Source organism: Carettochelys insculpta, chromosome 4 (genome assembly GCF_033958435.1).
Source record: "Carettochelys insculpta isolate YL-2023 chromosome 4, ASM3395843v1, whole genome shotgun sequence".
Lineage (NCBI taxonomy): Eukaryota > Metazoa > Chordata > Testudines > Carettochelyidae > Carettochelys > Carettochelys insculpta.
In genome coordinates this window covers 60768576-60788864 of record NC_134140.1, presented here as the reverse complement: position 1 = coordinate 60788864, position 20289 = coordinate 60768576, and the positions used below count along the sequence as shown (strand labels likewise).

The 20289-nt window shown below is 43.6% G+C and overlaps 1 protein-coding gene across 9 annotated transcripts in view; it reads left to right on the top strand.

Annotated features, from left to right (window-relative positions):
* Window positions 1-20289, top strand: part of TENM3 (teneurin transmembrane protein 3) — a 676880-nt gene that overhangs the window by 293959 nt on the left and 362632 nt on the right. The window contains exon 1 of one of the 9 annotated variants that reach the window (XM_074992975.1): window positions 181-230. The exons of 4 other annotated variants lie outside the window; for them this stretch is intronic. The gene's annotated coding sequence lies outside the window, so the exon portion shown is untranslated. Of the gene's footprint in view, window positions 1-180; window positions 330-452; window positions 592-2007; window positions 2119-20289 lie in introns of those variants that run through there. 4 more of the 9 variants (XM_074992979.1, XM_074992977.1, XM_074992978.1 and 1 more) reach the window with 4 other exon arrangements.

The window sequence follows — 20289 nt, the reverse complement described above, 5'->3', positions numbered from 1 at the left end:
AACTATAGAAGCACTTTTGTAGCTTAGAAAGGGTTAAGGAAAGTCAAGCCCAGCCCCCCTCGCCTGCCTGGGTGTAAACAGAGGAGCCTCAGCCTATCATTTCTGATTGCTGTTATGTGCTTGAGGAGAAAGCCAGACTCTGTAACATGATACATTATAGACTAATTCAACTTGGAAACGCCGGGGTCTGCTCTTCACATCCAGACAGAACGACGAATCACCACCGAAAGGTGGGTGACTGAAAACCAACCCTGTTGACCTTTTAGCTGAGCCAGGATAAAGTGCGATTTCTCAGATTGAGTGAAGCCAGTCAGATATGTTTAGATGAGGTATTTATACAGGGTAGATACGTGTGGAGTCTTGTTTGTATGCTTTTGCATAGTGTGGTATTGAAATGGGAGGAGGCTCTGTTTCTTTCTGAATCCGTGCAGAGGCAGTATTAGCATTTGAAACTCGGTGGCTTTTTAACCCGCGAGGCACCACATTAAAGATTTAGAAGCGGCAAATGCTTAACTTTACCTATCATTCGAAACACAAGATACTTCTGCAACTGGCTGCTATCTAACAGAGGGTTTTGTTCCTGCTATGTATGTATGTATGTATGTATGTATGTATGTATGTATGTATGTATGTATGTATGTATGTATGTGTGTGTGTGTGTGTGTGTGTGTGTGTGTGTGTGTGTGTGTGTGTGTGTGTGTTATATATGTGTATGTATACGTACTGTTTAAATCCAAAGGTAATGCATGCATTGTGAAGAGAACGTGAACTTTTCTATTTCTCTACATTTTATGACTGCATTTCAGCGTGTTTAATCTTAATAAAGATGGTTTTTGCATAATTTAGGGTGGAGGTAGCCAAGAGTCTGCATACAGTTCTGCTTTATAATCCTGTTTCATTGGCTTAATGTACTGATTATTTTAAGAAAAAAAGTATAAAATACTTATTATGAAATCACCTTTCAGTGATAATGCAATGACTAGTGTATAATTTTTGCCAGCAGAAAGTCTGTGAGGAATGATTAACTTCATAATGGAGTATAAAATGTGGACGAAAAGGTTGATTCAGAAAGAAGTGTAAAATTCTTACTTTATAACTGGGATTTGAGTTTTTTGTAGATACCTTAAATAAAGCAAAGCGCTGTTATGGGAATATACTACTGCTGTGTCAAAAGCCACATTTTGTGTTCTTTTTTCAGTTATAGTATTAGCTATTTCTGTCTTGTGTACCCAACAGATATGTACAGAATACATGATTATGCCACGAAGTCATTTTGTATTCTTAAAGCTTAATATAATCAAAATCATTGCCTAAAGATGGTATAGTTGAAGATTTGATCCCTTTCCACTGAAGTGGAAATACTTTCTGTAATTGAAAGCAGATTCATGTCTGGAGCTGTACAAGCCAAGGTTTTCATTTTTAAAATAAACCTTTTGTTCTCCAACTTTAAATGTTTGAGGGAGCTACCCAGAGACCACTGTTTGTCAGAGCAGTATTTAAGAAAGGATTAAAAAATTCTAGGAACGGTATGGCATTAATCTGGCTGGCTTAGTTATTAGGTCTATTTCAGTGTGTGGTTTTAATATTTTAGCCTTTGTATCCTTGTATTTTAATTTGCATGTTAGATCACGTGAAACAAATTTGAATACTGAATGTTGACTTTTAAAATCTTCCAACTAGCATTTATAATTTTTAATGGATTTACTGAACCTCAGGATTTTTTGGCTAATATCATTTGCTGCTTCTGATAAAAGAGTTAGCTTATTAAACTAAACCTCTTAAACTTTTTGAAGGCTTGGAGGGGTACTGATCTACTTCAGCAAACAAACCTGACTCTTTGCAGTGATAGCTGCTCTTTGCTAACTTTGCTTTCTGGATATGCCTGAAAAAGCTTTAGAATCCTTGCAGATATTTCAACATTAGAGAGAGAAATTTAGGATATGAACTATCAAGCCCTTCAGACAAAGACTGAGCTACTCTCAGTCTATTTGCAGCTTTGAAAATAGAGAACAATAGAGTGAAAAAGAAAGGAATCAATCACCTTTCCTCATCAAGCCTTGTAATAGACAAAATCAATTGAGTAAAAATAGGTGGAAAAAGTGACTCTTGCCATCTTTGGTAAGTATAAGAGATTTGAGCAGTTGGGTGCTTGATGTTGTCAATGTGGGCTTGTGACATTTACAGGCTATCATTAGGATGTGAATGAGTAAATTTGCATATTTGTACTAATTTGCTAATGGTATTTTTTTCTGAAAACTGTTTGGTGGGCCATATAATTTGATTATTGCATGGTTTTTCTTCTCTCTTCGACAGTTAAATAACTAGTATCTCCTACATAAGTACAAATAAAGGGAATAACATTCCAATACACATTGGGTAAAAGTGTGACATGAATAGAAAAATTCTGTAGAATTAACGTTCAAAATGTGAAGCAAATCTTTAGCTTCTGGTTGAAATGTTACTGAATTTTTGATAAACTTGTACCATGTATGTGCACAAGTGTCCTAGGGTGTGGCATAACACAATCATCTTCCCGTACAAGGACTTAAAAGAAAAGCTACATTGCAATTTATTGCAAAAGCTTATCTCAATGTTTAAACATATTTTCAAGTTCTTGATTTACTGTTAAAAGTTTTTACTTCCTTAACTTTTTTGCAAAGCACTGAGGGTGCTAGTTAGCGTGGAATGCATTTCTTTCAGAAGGAGGTAAAGTGGCATAGCTGTCTAAATACAGTGACTTTTATTAGTGCTATAAGACACATTAAAATGCTACATTCTCGGCATTCATTCCCCCTAAATGTCCACAAGAAAAACATTGCTAACATCACTATTGCAAGTAAAAAAAAAAGACTCATTTAAGAAGCTGTGCCAAATTTTATTCTTTCATTTGTCAGAGTATTTAGGAAAAAATTTAAGGTCCAATCAATTAGTGGAAAAGGTCTAGTTTCAGCTTTGATAAGCAACTGATGAATAAGGTGTCCAGATTGCACATCTTTATTTTTATAACTTCTTTTGCTTCTCAGTTAATTCCTTGGTCTAAACAAGGATGAATACAGATTTTAACAAGTAACTTTACTAAAAAAGTAGATGGTAATGCCAAAGGCACAGAAAATGCCTACTTTAAGTAATTATGAGGTACAGTTTTTGTCCCAACTTCCCCAACAAGTGAAGATGTGCCTTTAGAATATGCCATTACAAATACAATTATAAACTTTGCTCGATTTATAATTATAAGACTCTTCTTAGGGATATATAAATTAAATTATTATAGCACTGTGAATATTATATTGTTTAGATGTGTGTTAGCGGTCTGATCCTATGAAGTTTAGAGTTCCAACTGCCACTGACTTCACTGGGAGTTGGGGATGCCCAAACCTTTCTGGATTGAGTTCTAGAAGGTCTTTGCGCAAGGCTGATAATTAGGGTGAAACAATGTAATAGGATATTATGGCTATTTGTACATTTTTAAAAGCTAAATAATTTAACTTTGTCTCTTTGTACACTCATTAAATGAAAACAGAAGTAATAAAAATACACCTCATTTTCATTCAGAAAACTTGCTGTGTGAAGATTGAGTAGGTTGCAGAGACATTTTATAAATGATAAAAACAAGCCAACTCCTTGTTTTGTAGTAAATTCTGTCCAGACTTGTAAATGCAACACTGCAGCAGAGCTTAATGTGCATTAGAAGCAACACTAACCTCTCTAGTTCTCTTCAGGGACTATGTGAAGCAACTGTTTATCTAAGCTTGTGACTATTATTTTTACATTTATGTTTAAACTGTTACTTAGGACATGCCAGATGAGCCAGTTCTTTCAAATAGTCATAGATACAAGCTGTACGATATCCCAGGGGCAGTGTTCCCTCTATCTTTTTCTATCCATGGGCAGAATAAATTTTACATGCACCACAATGTGTGGATGTGCACTACCAACAGAAGCACCTGCTGGCCACTGTGGGTGGCTGTGGGTGCTCTGCTAATCAGCTGGGTGACACCTGAATCTCTCCTGGGTGGCTCAGTTTACAGGGAGCACTACCCAGGGGGTATGTATTGAAATGGGGAAGGTGGGGGGATAACGTTCAATCACAGTTTATCAAAAGAGAGCTAGTTATGTATGCAGCAGCTGAAAAGCCTTTAACTAGCAAAATCAGCTGAATCATAACAAGATTTAAATAGTTCACTGTATGAAAGGTTGATCAGTAATATATAAATGCTATTTTGTTTGTAAAATATAAGATGTCTCCATGCGATAATATTAAACTTTCAAAAATTGAAAATAATACGTTTTCCTTTCATCCCAAAATTCAAGTTTAAGATTAGTGACGATTTTAAAGTATAACATGCTCAGAGTTATAGCAGTTTGGTCTTAAAAGAGTTTTTGACAAAGAATTCACAGGGTAGCTTGAACTTTTACAAAACTATTTGTTTTATCGTTCGGATAACAAAGGTCAGCAGAAATAAGCAAAAGTAATTATGGTTGTAATTTGCGAAGATCTGCATAGGGATTAAATTTAAACGTCTTTAAGGTGCTGCTTCATTGTTCTAAACTTAATCTGTTTTCTGTAGCTCAATGACAGTTATCTCAGCAATGGCAATATAATTGAACTAGTTTTACCTTTCTGATAAGTTTTCTGCCCCTTTCCAGCTAATGTAGAAGATGCAAAGTGAACAATGGAAAGAATGTTTTGATGCCTAGGAGGTCCAGTTTGTCTAATAAAAAGGGCTTATATGTTCCACTCTAGCTGGAAATCACATTCTTGATTTGGCATGTCCTTGCATTCTTATTGGACAGCTTCAGTGGCCTTTATTTAGAGTCTGATTATAGTGATTGTTTATAGTAAAGATCAGCAATATTTTGTAGAGTGCTTTAAGACTCCAGAGTTTATGGATGAAAATTAAGCAAAACCCAAGCAAGATTATACATTAAAAGTATTTGGGCATTTCTAGTATGCAGAATAATTTAAAAAAAAAAGTTTAAGATCAAAAGCCATTCTGGTGGTCTAATTTTTTTTATTACAGTAGTTTAATTTGCATTTCTAGTACTTGCATCTCTAATAGAAATGCATATTTTCTCATTTCTAAAATGAATTCTTAATGTTCAGCCACAATTAATTAATCGATAACTTTTAAAATCATCTTAACTGCTGAGGAAATGTTCAAATCTGCAGAAATTTTGGTCAGTTGTTAATGTTAATTTTTGCAGAAGGTTTTTTTCTCTAAGTCATAAACCATAAATGGAAAAATTGTTGTCTAGGGAGGTATAAAAAGCAAACTGGAACACTTTTTTATGCTTTTTCTTTTAAATAAAACAAAATTGCCTTTGATAACATTGTTAACCTTTTATAATTATTTAACCATTATTTCATTTTACCCCCTGCTTAAATGTTGTACATTAGTGTGGTAGACACCTGGCTGTGCTCTTCAAAGTTTATTTGTCTTTCAATTCCTGTGATAGTAGGGGGCAGTACATCTCCTTAATTATCTTTGTTCAGAGAAATGCTGAAAGGCCAGGGTAGTTAAACAAGGCCATTTGGTTTTGTGATAAGGTCGAAGTCAGATGCAAGGAAAGTGGTTAAATGCATTATCATCTTATTGAGTACATCATCAGTAAAGTGACCTTGATGGAGGTGGAAAAAGCCATTTAGCTATTTTATGACAGCCACCTCTCTGTCTGCTTCGTCACTGCCAGAGAATAATTCATATAGATGTATCATGTTCTTTTTTGTTTTGATACCGGATTTCCTTTGATTGTAGATGATCAGGGATAGACTGAACATTGAAATGGACTTTACTGATGATGGTAGATTTTAGTACTTAAGGGTTTAATCCCATAACTTGATAGGTATGGAAATTTTCCCTCATTAAATATTAAGGTAACCTGGCCTGCTGACCATTCTACATTTGCTTTTAAGGACTTTTTTTAATGACAATGATTAGTTTTTATGCAAGGGTACTGCTATTCTGCTACTTCTCAAATTGGTTTAAAGCTATTAGAAAGAAAGGGTTGCCAACTTCAGTTTCACCAGCAGCAAATAGCATTTGTTTTAACAAGTGCATAAGTATGTTTATTTGAAGGTTATTCAAGTCACTTTGATTCTACGGCTGTTCTAGTTTCAGTGAACCCTTTGAGGAGAAGCAACACTTAAGTAAAACAAAACCTAATGCTAAATTCTTGAGCTGTGGTTGACATTTTCTGCTTTGGGATCTGCTCCTGCCCCCTAAAACTACCCTCAGCTTCCAGTACCTACAAACAGAATTTTATGTAGGATGCACTTTATCTTGCAGGACAAGATCCTGTTTGGACAACTATCCACAGAATTAATCAGTTTACAAGAATCAATCTCTTTTTAAAACTGCCATTATTTTACTCAGATGTGGCATCCTGGTTTTGCTAGACATTTTGACACTCTCTATGAAGGATTGTGGGGGAAAAGATAAATTATGTTGAAATACTGGATTTTGAAAAGAGTCCCATGCTAGTCGTTTTTTGCAGGACCTTTTGCAAAAGCATCAGAATAGTGATCAAGGAAACTTCAAAATTTCAAAAATTGCACAAAGCAGGCCATTCCGAGAAAACTGCATCGAGCTCACAGTACCTCAAGGTACAGATTAATTGGATGCAGTTGACAGAACACCATAAAAAATTAAGATCCTGGAGGGAATGATTTATAAGGAAAGATTAAAAGAATATGTATAGCTTCACCAAATGATAACTAAGCTGGAATAGGACAACAGTCTATTATTTTAAAGACTATGTAGACTAAAGTAGTAGAATTTATAGAATGCAATTAAGGAAAGAAAACTATAGACTGAATAGCAGAAGTAATTTTGTAACAGGAGCAGCCATGAAGCTATGGAATTTCTTCTAACTGAATTGATAGAAGTACCATTACTGAAAGGAGCATGACCAACTCAGACTTCCGCATCTGTACTTTCTGCTATGCCATGAAATGTAAGCTTTCCTGAAGATCAGTTCATGGTCTGACTGAGAAGGGGTACAGACAAAAAGGTGAGCTTCCTCTTCGGAGAGCAGTTTCAAAGAAGACTACCACCAGATGGGGAGAAGTCTTGTTCTCTCTCTTACTTAACAAACACCCTTCTCCTGCATTGATCCCTCAGACCACACAGATTTCGAAGGTCGGAAAGGGCTATTGGGTTATCCAGTCTGACTTTCAGTATAACAGGTCATAGAACTTCCCAAAAGCAGTTCCTATTAGAATTCTTCTTGGTGGTCACTCGACAATGAGTAGGACATCTTCAAGTCACCCTCCTATTTGTGAATCCATTGATGGCTGATCAGCCCAATTCTGGAGTCACAGTTCTTATTACAGAAGGGCAGGTGTTGGTAGCTGTTGGAGTGGGGTGGGGCAGGTTTTGCTGCCCTTCTCCACCTCTCCTCTTCCGTGTGTGGTGGGATCTCTCAAATTGCACCTCTTATTCATAGATTACTGCTCTCCACTGTGCACAGTCCTGGGCAAGTTTCTCCCAAGTGTTGCAACCAATGCTGCACTTCTTTGTGTGTGTCTTCAGCATGTCCTTATATTGCTTCCTCTGGCCCCCGGTGCTCCTCTGTCCTTCTTCCAACTCGGATAACAGAATTAGTTTTGGGAGGCACCGCTCAGACATCCAAACCATGTGACCAGTCCAACAAACTTGTTAATGATAATGGCTTCAGTGCTAGTCACGTTCGACTCTTCGAGGATGCTAGTTTTTGTGCACCTATTCTCCCAAGAGATATTTAGTATTCTCCTGAGCGGCGTTGATGATATTGTTCAAGTGCCTTTAAAAGATGCTTATATGTTGTCCAGGTTTCATATGCATACAGTAGCATTGAAACAACCACTGCTGCTTCTTCAAGTGGTCCCCGTCGGTGCTCCACAGTAGGTGTCGGGCTCGCCCGGCGCCGCAGATCAGAATTCTTCTAGCAGTTTCCACTGGATCGCGTATGCGCTGATGCGCGCCGCTCCCTTGTGTGCCCTCGGTCATGTGCGCAATCCGATCCCCGCCAGTTCCTTCTCAACTGCCAACAGCTGCAGACGGAATCCGCTCCGGCTCTAAAGCCTGAGACAGATAAGATAGTTGTTTTACTTGTTAGTTCATTGTTTTCACTATTATACAAAAACAAAAAAAGAAGAGCATACAAAATAGTATGGAATGGAACAGAGGAGAGGGGGCGGACAAAGAAGGCTGTTAAGCCGTCCGCTACCCTGAAGGCCATGAATGTTGTTTGGGTTGTAGAATGCACTGATTAGCGGCTAAGTACCCTGTTAACAGTAAAGACTCACCGCGATGGCTTCCTCGGGATTTAAGAAGTGTGAGTCATGCTGCGAGGCTATGCCGGCCTCTGATGGGCATAGTGAGTGCATTCGTTGCCTGGGGGAGTCCCATGTTACCCAGAAGTGTTCGCACTGCGCTGAGCTTACAGTCAGGGCCAGGAAGGACAGAGAGATGAGGCTCAAATTGATCTCGTTTGATAAGGCCCTCCAGCCTGAGCCGCCGGAGAAGCCTCACGCAGAGGGGCCGTCTGGGTCACATAAAAGGAAGGCGGCGTCTTTGACCCCCTCTGTGCAAAAGAAAAAAGAAACTCTCTCTGGCTTGATGCTTGCCGGCGGTTCCAGCGAGCAGGATGAGCAGAACGCAGAGCCCTCAGCCACGGGCTGATGAAAGCGGCAGCGCGGTTGCGCACGTGGCCAGAGCCGGGCCTCCGACTTTGCAGCAGTCAGCACGGAGTGCGCGGCAAGCACCAGAATCGGTGGCGCCACCTCATGCGGTACCGGCTATCACGGCGCCAACGGCGCAGGGGCACCCGGCGCAGGGGCACCCAGCACAGGGCCCAGCGGCGCCAGAGGAAGCTACCCGCGTGGCACTGCTTGTGACAGTACTGAGCGCGGCGCTGACAGTGGGGCTGAGATCCCCGGCATGGGAGGGGGCAGCGCCCACCCTGCAGAGGCGGGGGAAAGCTAGAGCCAAAACCCGGCACCTCAGTCCATCTCCAGACAGGGCTGCGATGCCCTTAATCTCCCACCCCCCCCGAGATACACACGCCGCGTCGCTGGGCGGCAACTCCACCGGTTTATTTCGGACCTCCCTCTCCATTCCTCCAACCACCTTCGCCTTGGCTCAGGCTTCCTTCACCCTTTTTGGGCATGGATCCGAATGAGTACTATCACAAACCAGCTTCACCATTATCAATGTCATCACGGAGATTCCGCTCTCCTAGACGTCACGGGTACACTCTCTGATCATGGTCCAGGTCTCCATCACCGGGCTCTTTGTCCATGTTGTTATGGCCGTCCTCATCATACCAAACACCGACATCGGAGGTCTAGATCCAGGGGTAGATCCCCTCCCACTCCTCGCCAATACTCCCGCGTCCACTCTCGCTCTGGGAGAGGAACGCAGCTGTCCCAGGGAGAGTTAGGTCCAGAGTCCCGAGACTTTCCTTCACAGCCCACAAAGGAGCAAGCATATCAGCGAACTCGGGAGCCAGAGGACTAGGGGGAGGGTTATCCCAGCGGTTCCTCCTCATCCTCCCCAGATGAGGCAGTTGTCCCCGGGGATGTCTCCCCTCTGGATGACCTTAAACAATTCCAAGAGCTGTTCAAAAGAGTAGCATACACGCAGGATATTCAAATAGCAGAGGTACAGGAGAAGCATCGTAAACTCCTGAAAAATTTGAGACCCCCGGCTTCATCTAAAATCGCTGTCCCACTGGATGAAACCATTATGGAGTCAGCCACTAACATATGGCAGAGTCCAGCCTCTATTCCGCCCACGAATAAAAGGGCAGATAAGAAATACTTCGTCCCAGCCAGGGGCACGGAACTCCTGTTTAGCCACCCACAGCCCAATTCTTTGGTGGTCGAATCGTCCCAGCAGAGGTTGAAGACGCCTCAGTACAAATCAGGGGGGTCAGATAAAGATGCCAAGAAATTAGAGCTGTCCGGCAGAAAGGTCTACTCCTCCTCTACCTTATTATTGAGAATGGCAAACTATGCGGCACATTTATCAAACCATAACTTTGACAATTACTCTAGACTCACTTCTCTCCTGGATTCCCTCCCGGAGGACAAGAAGCCAGTGTTAAAGGCAATCGTCCAGGAGGGCTACGTGGCCTCGCAAATGGGAGTTCAGATTGCCCTGGATGTGGTGGACACAGCGGCACGCTCAACAACCGCAGCAGTGGTAATGCGTAGGGAATCCTGGCTCCAGATGTCTGGTATCCCAAGAGATCTACAGGCAAAGATCGTGGATCTTCCCTTTGACAAGCAAAAGCTGTTTGCAGAATCAACCGACTCGGTCCTCCACTCTAGCAAAGATTCGAGGGCCACACTTCAGACCTTGGGTATATACACTCCTCCATACAAGAAAAAGGAATTCTATCCTCAGCAAAGGCGCTACGCTTACCGACCACAACGCGCACAATATCAGCGAGGCTATGACCAAGGGCGCCATCAACAGCAGCAACAGTACAGGGCCCCCAGGCGACGTTCTCAACAAAGTCGTACAACCTCGGGGCAAGCCCAGAGGCAGCAAGTTTGACGGGTATGTCAAGGACTGCGATATCAACACCATCGCTCAATGCCACTCTCACCTCATGTTCCATCATCACCTCAAACCATTCCACTCCCAATGGCAAAAGATCACAACAGACAAATGGGCACTGGAAATTATAGCTACAGGTTACACGATCCCCTTCCAGTCACTACCACCGATGAAACCTCCCATCCGGCCTATTCTCAGGGACCCCTCTCACGAGGCGCGGCTGAAACAGGAGGTAGATCACCTCATGTTCATAGGGGTAGTGGAAAGAGTGCCGGAACAATTCCAAGGGAAAGGTTTCTACTCACGCTAGTTCCTAACAGAGAAGAAAACAGGAGGCTGGAGACCGATTTTGGACCTCAACCGATACTTGCGCAAGCAGCGCTTCCGGATGATTACAGTTGCCTCCATACTTACGGCACTGGACGATGGAGACTGGTTTACAGCCCTCAACTTACAAGACGCTTACTTTCATATAACAATCCACCCGGCACACAGATGCTTCCTCCGCTTCACGGTCGGCGGGGAACATTTCCAATACAGGGTTCTTCCATTCGGCCTATCCTCGGCACCCAGAGTCTTTACCAAAACCCTGGTAGTGGTATCAGCTTACCTGCACAGGCAGGGCGTGTTTATTTTTCCATATCTGGACGACTGCCTACTGAAAGGGGCCTCAAAGGCAGAGGTCCTACGCATGATACGCGTCACCACGAACACGTTCACTTCGCTGGGCCTAGTTATCAACCTTGCAAAGTCAAAGACCAAACCCATGCAAGATATAGAGTTCATAGGGGCGCGCATAAACTCTATCGCATCAAGAGTATACCTGCCCAACGCCCGCTTCTGGACCATCAAATCCTTGGTGCAAGTCATGGTGTACAGCCCCGCGGTGCCGATCCTAACATGCCTGCAACTGTTGGGGCACGTGGCGGCCGCTACGTTTGTGGTACAGAATGCCAGGTTACACATGCGAAGCCTGCAGCATTGGCTGGCGAGTGTTTACAGACCGGCAGCCCATACCGTCCACAGGGTAGTATCACTCACGACGGAAGTACAGAAGTCACTAGCGTGGTGGACAGATCCCAAGAACTTGCTAGTGGGAGTGCCCTTCCACCAACCACAAATTTCCATTTTTCTTACAACCGACACCTCCCACATAGGATGGGGAGCACACATTGGCAACAAGGTGACACAAGGGCTATGGTCCCCCACGGAACAGACACTGCACATAAACATACTGGAGCTCAGAGCAGTGTTCAATGCATGCAGACATTTTCGGAAATACCTGCACGGCAAAGTAGTCGGGATCAATACCAACAATACCTCCACCATGTTCTACATCAATCGACAAGGAGGGGCACGGTCCCGTGCGCTATGCGCAGAAGCAGTCCGATTGTGGAATTGGTGCATTGCCAACAACATAACGTTGAAAGCCTCGTACTTGCTGGGCGCCCACAACGTGAAGGCAGATCAACTGAGCAGGCGCTTTGCACTCACGCACGAATGGCAGATCCGCTCCGACCTGCTACGACGCATATTTCGCACCTGGGGGTTTCCCCAAGTCGATTTGTTTGCCACCCAGCGCAACAAGAAGTGCCCCCAGTACTGCTCCAGAGCAGGAATAGGGCGGGGGTCCCTGGGGGATGCCTTCATGATCTCATGGAAGGGCCCTCTACTCTACACATTTCCCCCCACAACACTTATCCACAAGGTTCTGCAGAAAGCCAGAAGGGAGAGAGCTCGCATGATACTCATAGTTCCAACTTGGGACCGGCAACAGTGGTTTCCCCTGCTTCTGCGCATGTCGGATCGTCTACCACTCCCCCTACCGGTAGCGCCGGACTTACTCACGCAGGCTCAGGGGTCCATAGTGCACCCGCACCCCCAGGGACTCCATCTGCAAGCATGGTTAATCCATGGCTCAGCGCCTTAGAGAGCACATGTACGGAGGGAGCAAGACAAGTCCTAGAGTGTAGCCGAAGAACCTCCACCAGGAGGACTTACAAATAGAAATGGACGCGCTTTACTGCCTGGTGCTCTGCCAAACAGTTAGCTCCTCTTGATGTTCCTATAACTGTAATTCTAGAATACCTGCTGGACCTCAAACGAGACGGGCTCTCTCTCTCCTCACTAAAGGTCCACCTTGCAGCTATATCGGCTTTTCGGCATAAAGAGGAAGGGTCCGCCGTGTTAGCCCATCCTGTCGTCACAAGGTTCTTGAAGGGGCTGGTAAACCTGTACCCTCCTCGAAAACCGCTACCACCATCGTGGAGTTTGGACTTGGTACTCCACACGCTATCGGGACCACCCTTCGAACCATTAGCCACAGTACCCCTCTGACTACTTACCATGAAAACGACCTTCTTTCTTGCGATTACGTCAGCCTTCAGGGTGAGCGAGCTCGCAGCAGTGATGCCACCCTGCACAGTATTCTCAAAGGAGGCGGTGATCTTACAGTTACACCCAGCCTTCGTTCCGAAAGTTTCCTCGGAGTTCCATATTAACAAACCAATAGTATTACCCTCGTTTTACCCGAAGCCTCACAGCTCCAGCAAGGAGGCGCGCCTGCATCTGCTAGGTGTGAGGAGGGCATTGGCCTTTTACATAGACAAAACTAAGCCCTTCCGGAAAATGGACAGGCTTCTGGTGTCTCTCGCTCCCAGGTCAAAAGGGGAAGGCCTCTCTTCCCAGAGAATTTCGAAGCACATTGTGTCCTGTATAAAACTGTGCTACGAGCTTCGAAAGACCCCCCTTGCTAGCCCCGCCAGGGCTCACTCCACTAGAGCAGTGGCGGCATCAACGGCCTTCTTCAAGGGAATCCCGCTGAAAGACATTTGCAGAGCGGCAACTTGGTCATCCTACTACACCTTCGCCAAGCATTATGCCCTGCATCGGGTGTTTGATGAGGATACCCGTCTGTCGACAGCAGTCCTCTCGGGGGCAAGCTGCACATGAATTGAGTACCCACCTCCTTACTTGGGGTTACTGCTGGGTAGTCACCTACTGTGGAGCACCCACGGGGACCACTCGAAGACGAAAGAGAAGTTACTCACTTGTAGTTACGATGGTTCTTCGAGATGTGTCCCCGTGGGTGCTCCGCTACCCGCCCATCCTCCCCGCTTTGGATCTCTGTCCGGTGTTTTTCAGGAGCATCTGGGGCAGTTGGTCAAGGAACTGGCGGGGACCGGATCACGCACATGACTGAGGGCGCGCAAGGGAGCGGCGCGCATCAGCACATGCACGATCCAGTGGAAATTGCTAGAAGAATTCCGATCTGCGGCGCCGGGCGAGCCCGACACCTACTGTGGAGCACCCACGGGGACACATCTCGAAGAACCGTCATTACTACAAGTGAGTAACTTCTCTATCGTACACAAGGAGCTTTGTCTTGGCTGGTGTGTGTTACCTTTCTTGATGTCTGATTTGTGCCCATCTATACTTTGGAGTAGGGACTGTCCAGTTTGGCCAATATACATGGCAGAGGGGCATTGGTGGCATATGATGGCATATGGCACAATATTAGTATATTAAGGCAGATGGTACGTCCTGGGTTGAAAGGAGAACATTTTAGGGAGTGGGTTGTGTTGGGTTCGCACTTTAGACTCTGTGGACACCTTCAGGTGCTCCTGTTTAGCTTTAGTTTCACTCGCTGTTGTAGCATTTGGACAGTACTTTGGCTGTGTTTCCTCAGCAGCCTGGGATTGCTGTTCTCATAAATAAATCAAATCTGTTACTTATTCACAATTCTTGATTTGTGCGTCACTGTTTTACATTCCCTGGTTACTCTTAGTTTTCCTTGTCTGGCTTTGGGATACTACTGTTTAGTTCTATTCATTTGCACACCATGTGAAAAAAATCAAACCTGTTGTTCATGTGGTAAACAGAGTTTCAGATACCAACTCAGATGGTCTCTTAGGCTTGGGCTAGGTAACTATCCTTCAAAAGTTAAGTTAGATGAACCCAAGTCCTCATTAGAGGTCCTCAACTCTACCTATCCTGATCCTACAAGTGAGTGTGGAGTGAGGGGAAATGCCCTGCCCCCTTGCTGACAGAAAAGCTAATGAGGATTGCAGCTCACAGCCAGCACCATCCCTCTGGCAGAACGTGCTCCATCTGGAGAAAGGGAGCTTGAAAAGCAGTAGCTTGCTACTGCAAAAATGGGGAATGTTGCCCATGAAGGAGGACTGCTGGTGAATGCCAGTGAGCTCCAGTATCTTGGAGAGTCCATGTTTTAAACTCATCTTCCATGTCCTAGACTAGGAGACAGAATCACCATTTCCTGGACCTGGAGGGATAACGTTGCTAGTTCATCCCAACTTCACATCTATCGCAGCTCTTTTGACCTGTCAGCTAAAAGGAGAAGACGCTGAGTAAGTCCAGTGGGATGACTGGTGTGATAAAGCATTTGGTACCTTGACTGAGCTGGATGTCAATCCTCACTAAGCCAGATTTCATGCAGAAGTTTATGACGACAGCGTCTGCACGAGCAAGTTCTTTCAAAAGATTTTTGAGAGAAAGGGGGCTCTTTCGAAAGATCCCATGTGGCATGTATGCACACAGTTTTCTTTCAAAATTAAATGGAAAGAATGATGTGCTCCTTTCAAAAGTGCTCTTCCACTCTCATTTCAGGAAGAAGACCTTCTTTCAAAAGCTCCTTTAGAAAGAGATGCTGTGCAGGGCCCTTCTTTTGAAAGAGCAGTCCTCATGGCACCTGATTTATTCGATCCCTGGCCCGTTCTTTTGAAAGAGCAGGGGACTGTGTGGATGCTTTCTTTTGAAAGAGGAGATCACTCTTTCAATCCGCATTTTGTGCGTATGGATGCTCTCTTTCAAAAGAAGCTCTTTCCGAAGAGATCTTCTGGAAGGGCTTCTCTCAAAAGATCTCTGTAGTGTAGATGTTGCCTACGAGTGTAGGTGCTTCTAATATCACATTGAGAACAATGCTTTTCCAGGGCTTTGAGACAGAAGAGCACCCAATTCTAATATTCAAGCCGGAAGTTATTCCCAAGGAGCAGATCATATTCAGTTATTGAAAAGGAACCATTGACTATCAAGAGCTGTGGACACCTTCAGATATTATCAGCAGGATCTTCTCTTTTCCAGAGTCACAGTGTCCATGTAGTAGTAACTACCCTCCGTGAATGACTTAAACCACTGTGCTGGTAAATCTAACATGCCACCCCTGTTGCTTATAGGTGCAGCCCTGAGCAGGGATAGAATATGCAAATGTACATAATTTCTGCCCTAGTAGAATGGGAATAGGGAGATGCTTGAGCTGGGGATCATTATGGTCTTGGGGTGGATGGGAGTAGGTGACAAATATGACCAGTCCCACTAACAGAAAGGCTAATGAGCATTCCTGTACTCAGGAAATGTTAATTGAGTACACATGCAGAATATGCACCATATGGAAAAGGGGAACTGACACTGAAGCTGGTTACTGAAAATGTTTGGATGTTTGCCCAGGAGGAGAGGCTTCTAGGAGAAAGCCAGTGATTTTTCAGTTGTGAGGGAAGCCGAGCCTTTCTCCCACTCATCCACCCGTTGTGTGGAGACAGACCGACCCTGCAACACTGATATGGGCAAGGAACCAAGGATGGCTGCTCCAGGTCAACTGGGGGCAAGACCTGTGGAACAGTGCCAGGGACTAGAGGAAATTGTAATCAAAGGGGACCTTTGAGAGCGAGCTGACCTCTTGCACAAAACAGAGATTTTCCAGGGGCAAGAGACTGAAAGAAACCCAGGCTGAGGATCCACAACTACATGGAGTTGAACTTTACCTGCCCTGATGGGAACGTCCCCTTTATCTGTGCCTGAGTAATCGTACTGTGCAAATCATTAAGAGGTAAGGAACTAGTTTTTGAAGGCTTTACTCTAGCTCTACAGCATGATTTGGTTAGTACAACTCATGTCAGTTTCTGCTCTGATTTTCATGTCTCCTTGTGTGCAGATGTAGCTTCTTGTGGAGTTCCCAGCGTATGCTTGTGCCAGGTATGGTTAGTGTTAAACTCATAAGTCTTGAACTACATGAAAGTCTGTACTAACAAATTTTAAAGTATCATCATCATCATCATCATCAACAACAACAACCCTGGGCTCAGCACCCATTGGTGACTGATGCCTCTTTCACTATTTCCTTCTATCTTTCCCTGTCCAGTGCGGAGTGGCTTAGTTTCTGTAGACTAGCTCTGCACCAGTCTACTGTATCATCTACCCATTCTCTGTGGGGTCTGCCTCTCCTATTCTAACCATCCATTACGCCAGATACCAGGGTCTTGATTTTTCATTCATTGTTCGTTCTGCAAATATGCCTGAATAGCTGTAACTTCTATTGTACAACCTTCTGCAGTAGGTTCTCTTTTGGCTGTATCTTCCTATATAATTCCTTGTTGGTGACCTTCTGCATCCATCGTATTCTCAGGATCTTTCTATAACAACTCCTCTTGAATGCTAATATTCTTTAAATCTTTCAGTATCATCCATGTCTTCACATCTGTACTACATGCTGCTGAATACACACATTTTCAAGACTCTCAGCTTCACTCCTAAGCTAATTGCTTTGCTTTTCCAGATCTTATCCATCGCATTCAAACTCACACTTGCTTTCACTATTCTAGGTGTTTCCTTCTTACAGTCTAGATCATAAGTTATGTTGCTCCCCAGATACGTGAACTTCTCTACGTTCTCTAGTTCAATCCCATCTACACTGATCTTCCTTCCTATTTCCTTATTTCCAAATACCATTGTTTTTATTGTATTGATATTCATAATCAGTCTGTACTGCTGCTTTTGCTTGTTTAGCTCCTGTAGCATTTTTGCTCGCTTTTCCTCATCTTCCTCAATGATAACTGTATATCCATGAACCAGAAGTTGTTAATTCTTATCCCATGCACAGATACCCCTTCTACCTCTTCGTTGATCTTCTCCATCGCTCTGTAGATGCATGATGAAGATACTCGGTGATATCAGATCTCCTAGTCTTGTAGTTCTACTCATTCTAAACCAGCTTCACAACTCTCTGCACGTTCTCACTGCTGCCTCCGCATTGTGATTCATATCCTTCAATAACCGTATCAGTCTGCTATCCACACTGTATGACTCCAACATCATGCAAATCGCTTTCTAATCTACATTGTCAGCTGCTTTCTGAAAATTGACGAAGCAAATGTAGATGTTTTTGTTCTTTCATCGATCATTCTGTGCTATCAGGCTTTGTGCCAATATCTGTTGTATGGTATCTCTATCTCCTCTGAACCCCACTTGCTTGTCCACTGGATGTTCTTTTATTTGTCATCTTAGGCTATGTCTATGCTAAGAGATAAATTTGAATTTATTAAAATCAATTTTATAATGCTGGGTTTTTTCAACTTGATTTTGAGTATCCCCACTTTCCACAGGCTCCTAACAAATTCAAATATTGCTTCTACACTGAAATCACCAAACATCAACTGTTGCAGCAGTGCATTGTGGGCAACCTATCCCACAGTTTCATCAGCTCTGCATTCTGAGCTGGGAGCCAGGAGCTGCAGTGCTGTCAGTTTCGTGGGTCCCTGCAGCTTGAGGAACCCAAAAAACTGGCAGTGCAGCAGCCCTGGTCAATTTCCTGGATTCCTCAAGCTGCAGAACCTGGGAAACTGACTGTGCAGCAACCCTGGTCAGTTTTCTAGCTCCTGCTAGTGTTGGGGAGCCAGATGCATCATGTAGCTTTGTGGGATACATTCGGAACACTTGTAGAGGCTAGTAAAATTCGAATTAAGGACGTGGCTTTTCCACACTGGCTTTTATTTGAGATTTTAAATTCAAAATTTATGCTATATGCATCTGTTAATGTTGACATTTTTTTGTCGATATTAGGGCTGACTAAATCGAGCTAATGACGTTTACAGTGAAGACAATGAAGATTTATTGTTGAGCTAACTCCTTTAAGTTCTATTTTTCTCGCAGTGTAGATGCAGCCATATGCTGTCTGTCAGTATCATCATCAGAACGTTGCCTAGATGACTCATGAGGGTTCTTGCATTCCAATGCACTTCCTTTCTTGTGTATTGTCACTAGCACAGATCTTGTCCATTTCTCAGGTGCCTTCCCTTCTTTCCATTCTATATTACGTAGTTGGTGTATTTCCTGAATCATACTTTCTCCTCCATATTTAGTCATCTCTCCTGTGATCTTATCATTTCCAAGGCTCTTGGTGTTCTTTAGTTGTTTGACTGCTCTTTCTACTTCCTCCTTCAAAACATCAATCTTTCTCTCAATGCTCAGTGGAGATATCTCTTTCAGTTTTTCGATCACTCACTGAGACACTCTGGTCCAACTGCGTGCACTTGGGTTGGTGCAGTGTCTTGTCCATTGCTGCACAATCTTCTCCTTGTTCTTGAGCACCTCTTTGTTCTTGTCTTTGACTGCCACCTGGTTCAGCTGCCACTTCCTGTTAATATTCCTGATTATCTTATACAACTCCCTGGTCTTACATTTGCCATAATACCTCTTTATAACTTCACACTAGTCCTCTAACCATTTTGCCTTATTGTTTCTGGCTGCTTTCCTTACCTTTGCCATATTTGGTTGTTCAGTTTAGAACAATCATAGCTTTAGAAAAATTTATTTGCCAGATGTACAGCCACATAGGTATTACAATAACAGTGCTTAGCATTAGTTCTAGACCAAAGTATGTTATTCTGTTATTCCATTATGCAGACAGTGCATTGAACATGTATTGACTGAAATGTGAGTGAAACCAGGGCCTATTCTCAATTTGATGACATGCCTGTGTTTGTCTTGGTATATTGTGATTATTTATGAATGCCAAGTCCAATGACTTCCAAAATGTCAGGGAAAGTTCTAGACATGGATAGGCAGAACGTGATTGATATGTCTGAAAATGGGAGAAGTGGGAAAAATCACATACACTTAGTGTTGCTACTTGCTAAGACCGAAATAACAGCTGTGGGGTAAATGCAGGGCCGTTGGTGGAGCAAACAGGGAGAGAAGGAGGCTTATGATGCCTGGCTTCCCAAAGCTGGTACATGGTGGTGGCAGAGGAAGAGGTAAAAAGGACACCAGCCTTGTCCCCCTTAATTCCACTGCTGGGGAAGGAAAGGTATGTTGGGGGGGGAGAGCAAAGGGCAGTGATAAACTGAACCCCTGGCATAGGGTGGGCAGAAGTGAATGGGGGCGCACAGAGCTTGTGCCACAGGGAAGAGATTTGGGTACCCTCGTATGACAGTGAATGGATGGGGAACCATAGCCTAGTACAGGGAGAATACGGGTACAAATATTTTCAGGTATGCAGGGAGTATGGAGATGCTGATATTGGCTGAATGGCAAATGGAGGGGCATGCCTATCCACTTTAACCATGTCTGTAATTGATGGCAGCCATTATCACTTGCAACCATAGCAACACAAGCCTAATTATTTAGAAATTTGCATTTTCCCTCAGGAATTTTTTCGCATGCCATCCCAGTCAGTGTTACTCCATCCAGACATCCTTGTGGGTGTCCTCCAACTGCATGAATTTGTTTTAGCCAATCCGTAAAGGCGACGTTCACTGGGCTCCAGAGAAGTTTCTGTGGAATCTAAAATCTGGAACATTGCCCATTCCATTCTGATAGGGAATTTGTTACTGTCATAATTTTTCCAGGCTTGGCTTCTACACGAATGTTCTCAGTTCTGTGTGTCAGCAAAGCCAGAATTTCAGTCCCCACTTCCTTCTCTTAAACCTGAAAAGCCACCTTTACTTAAAAA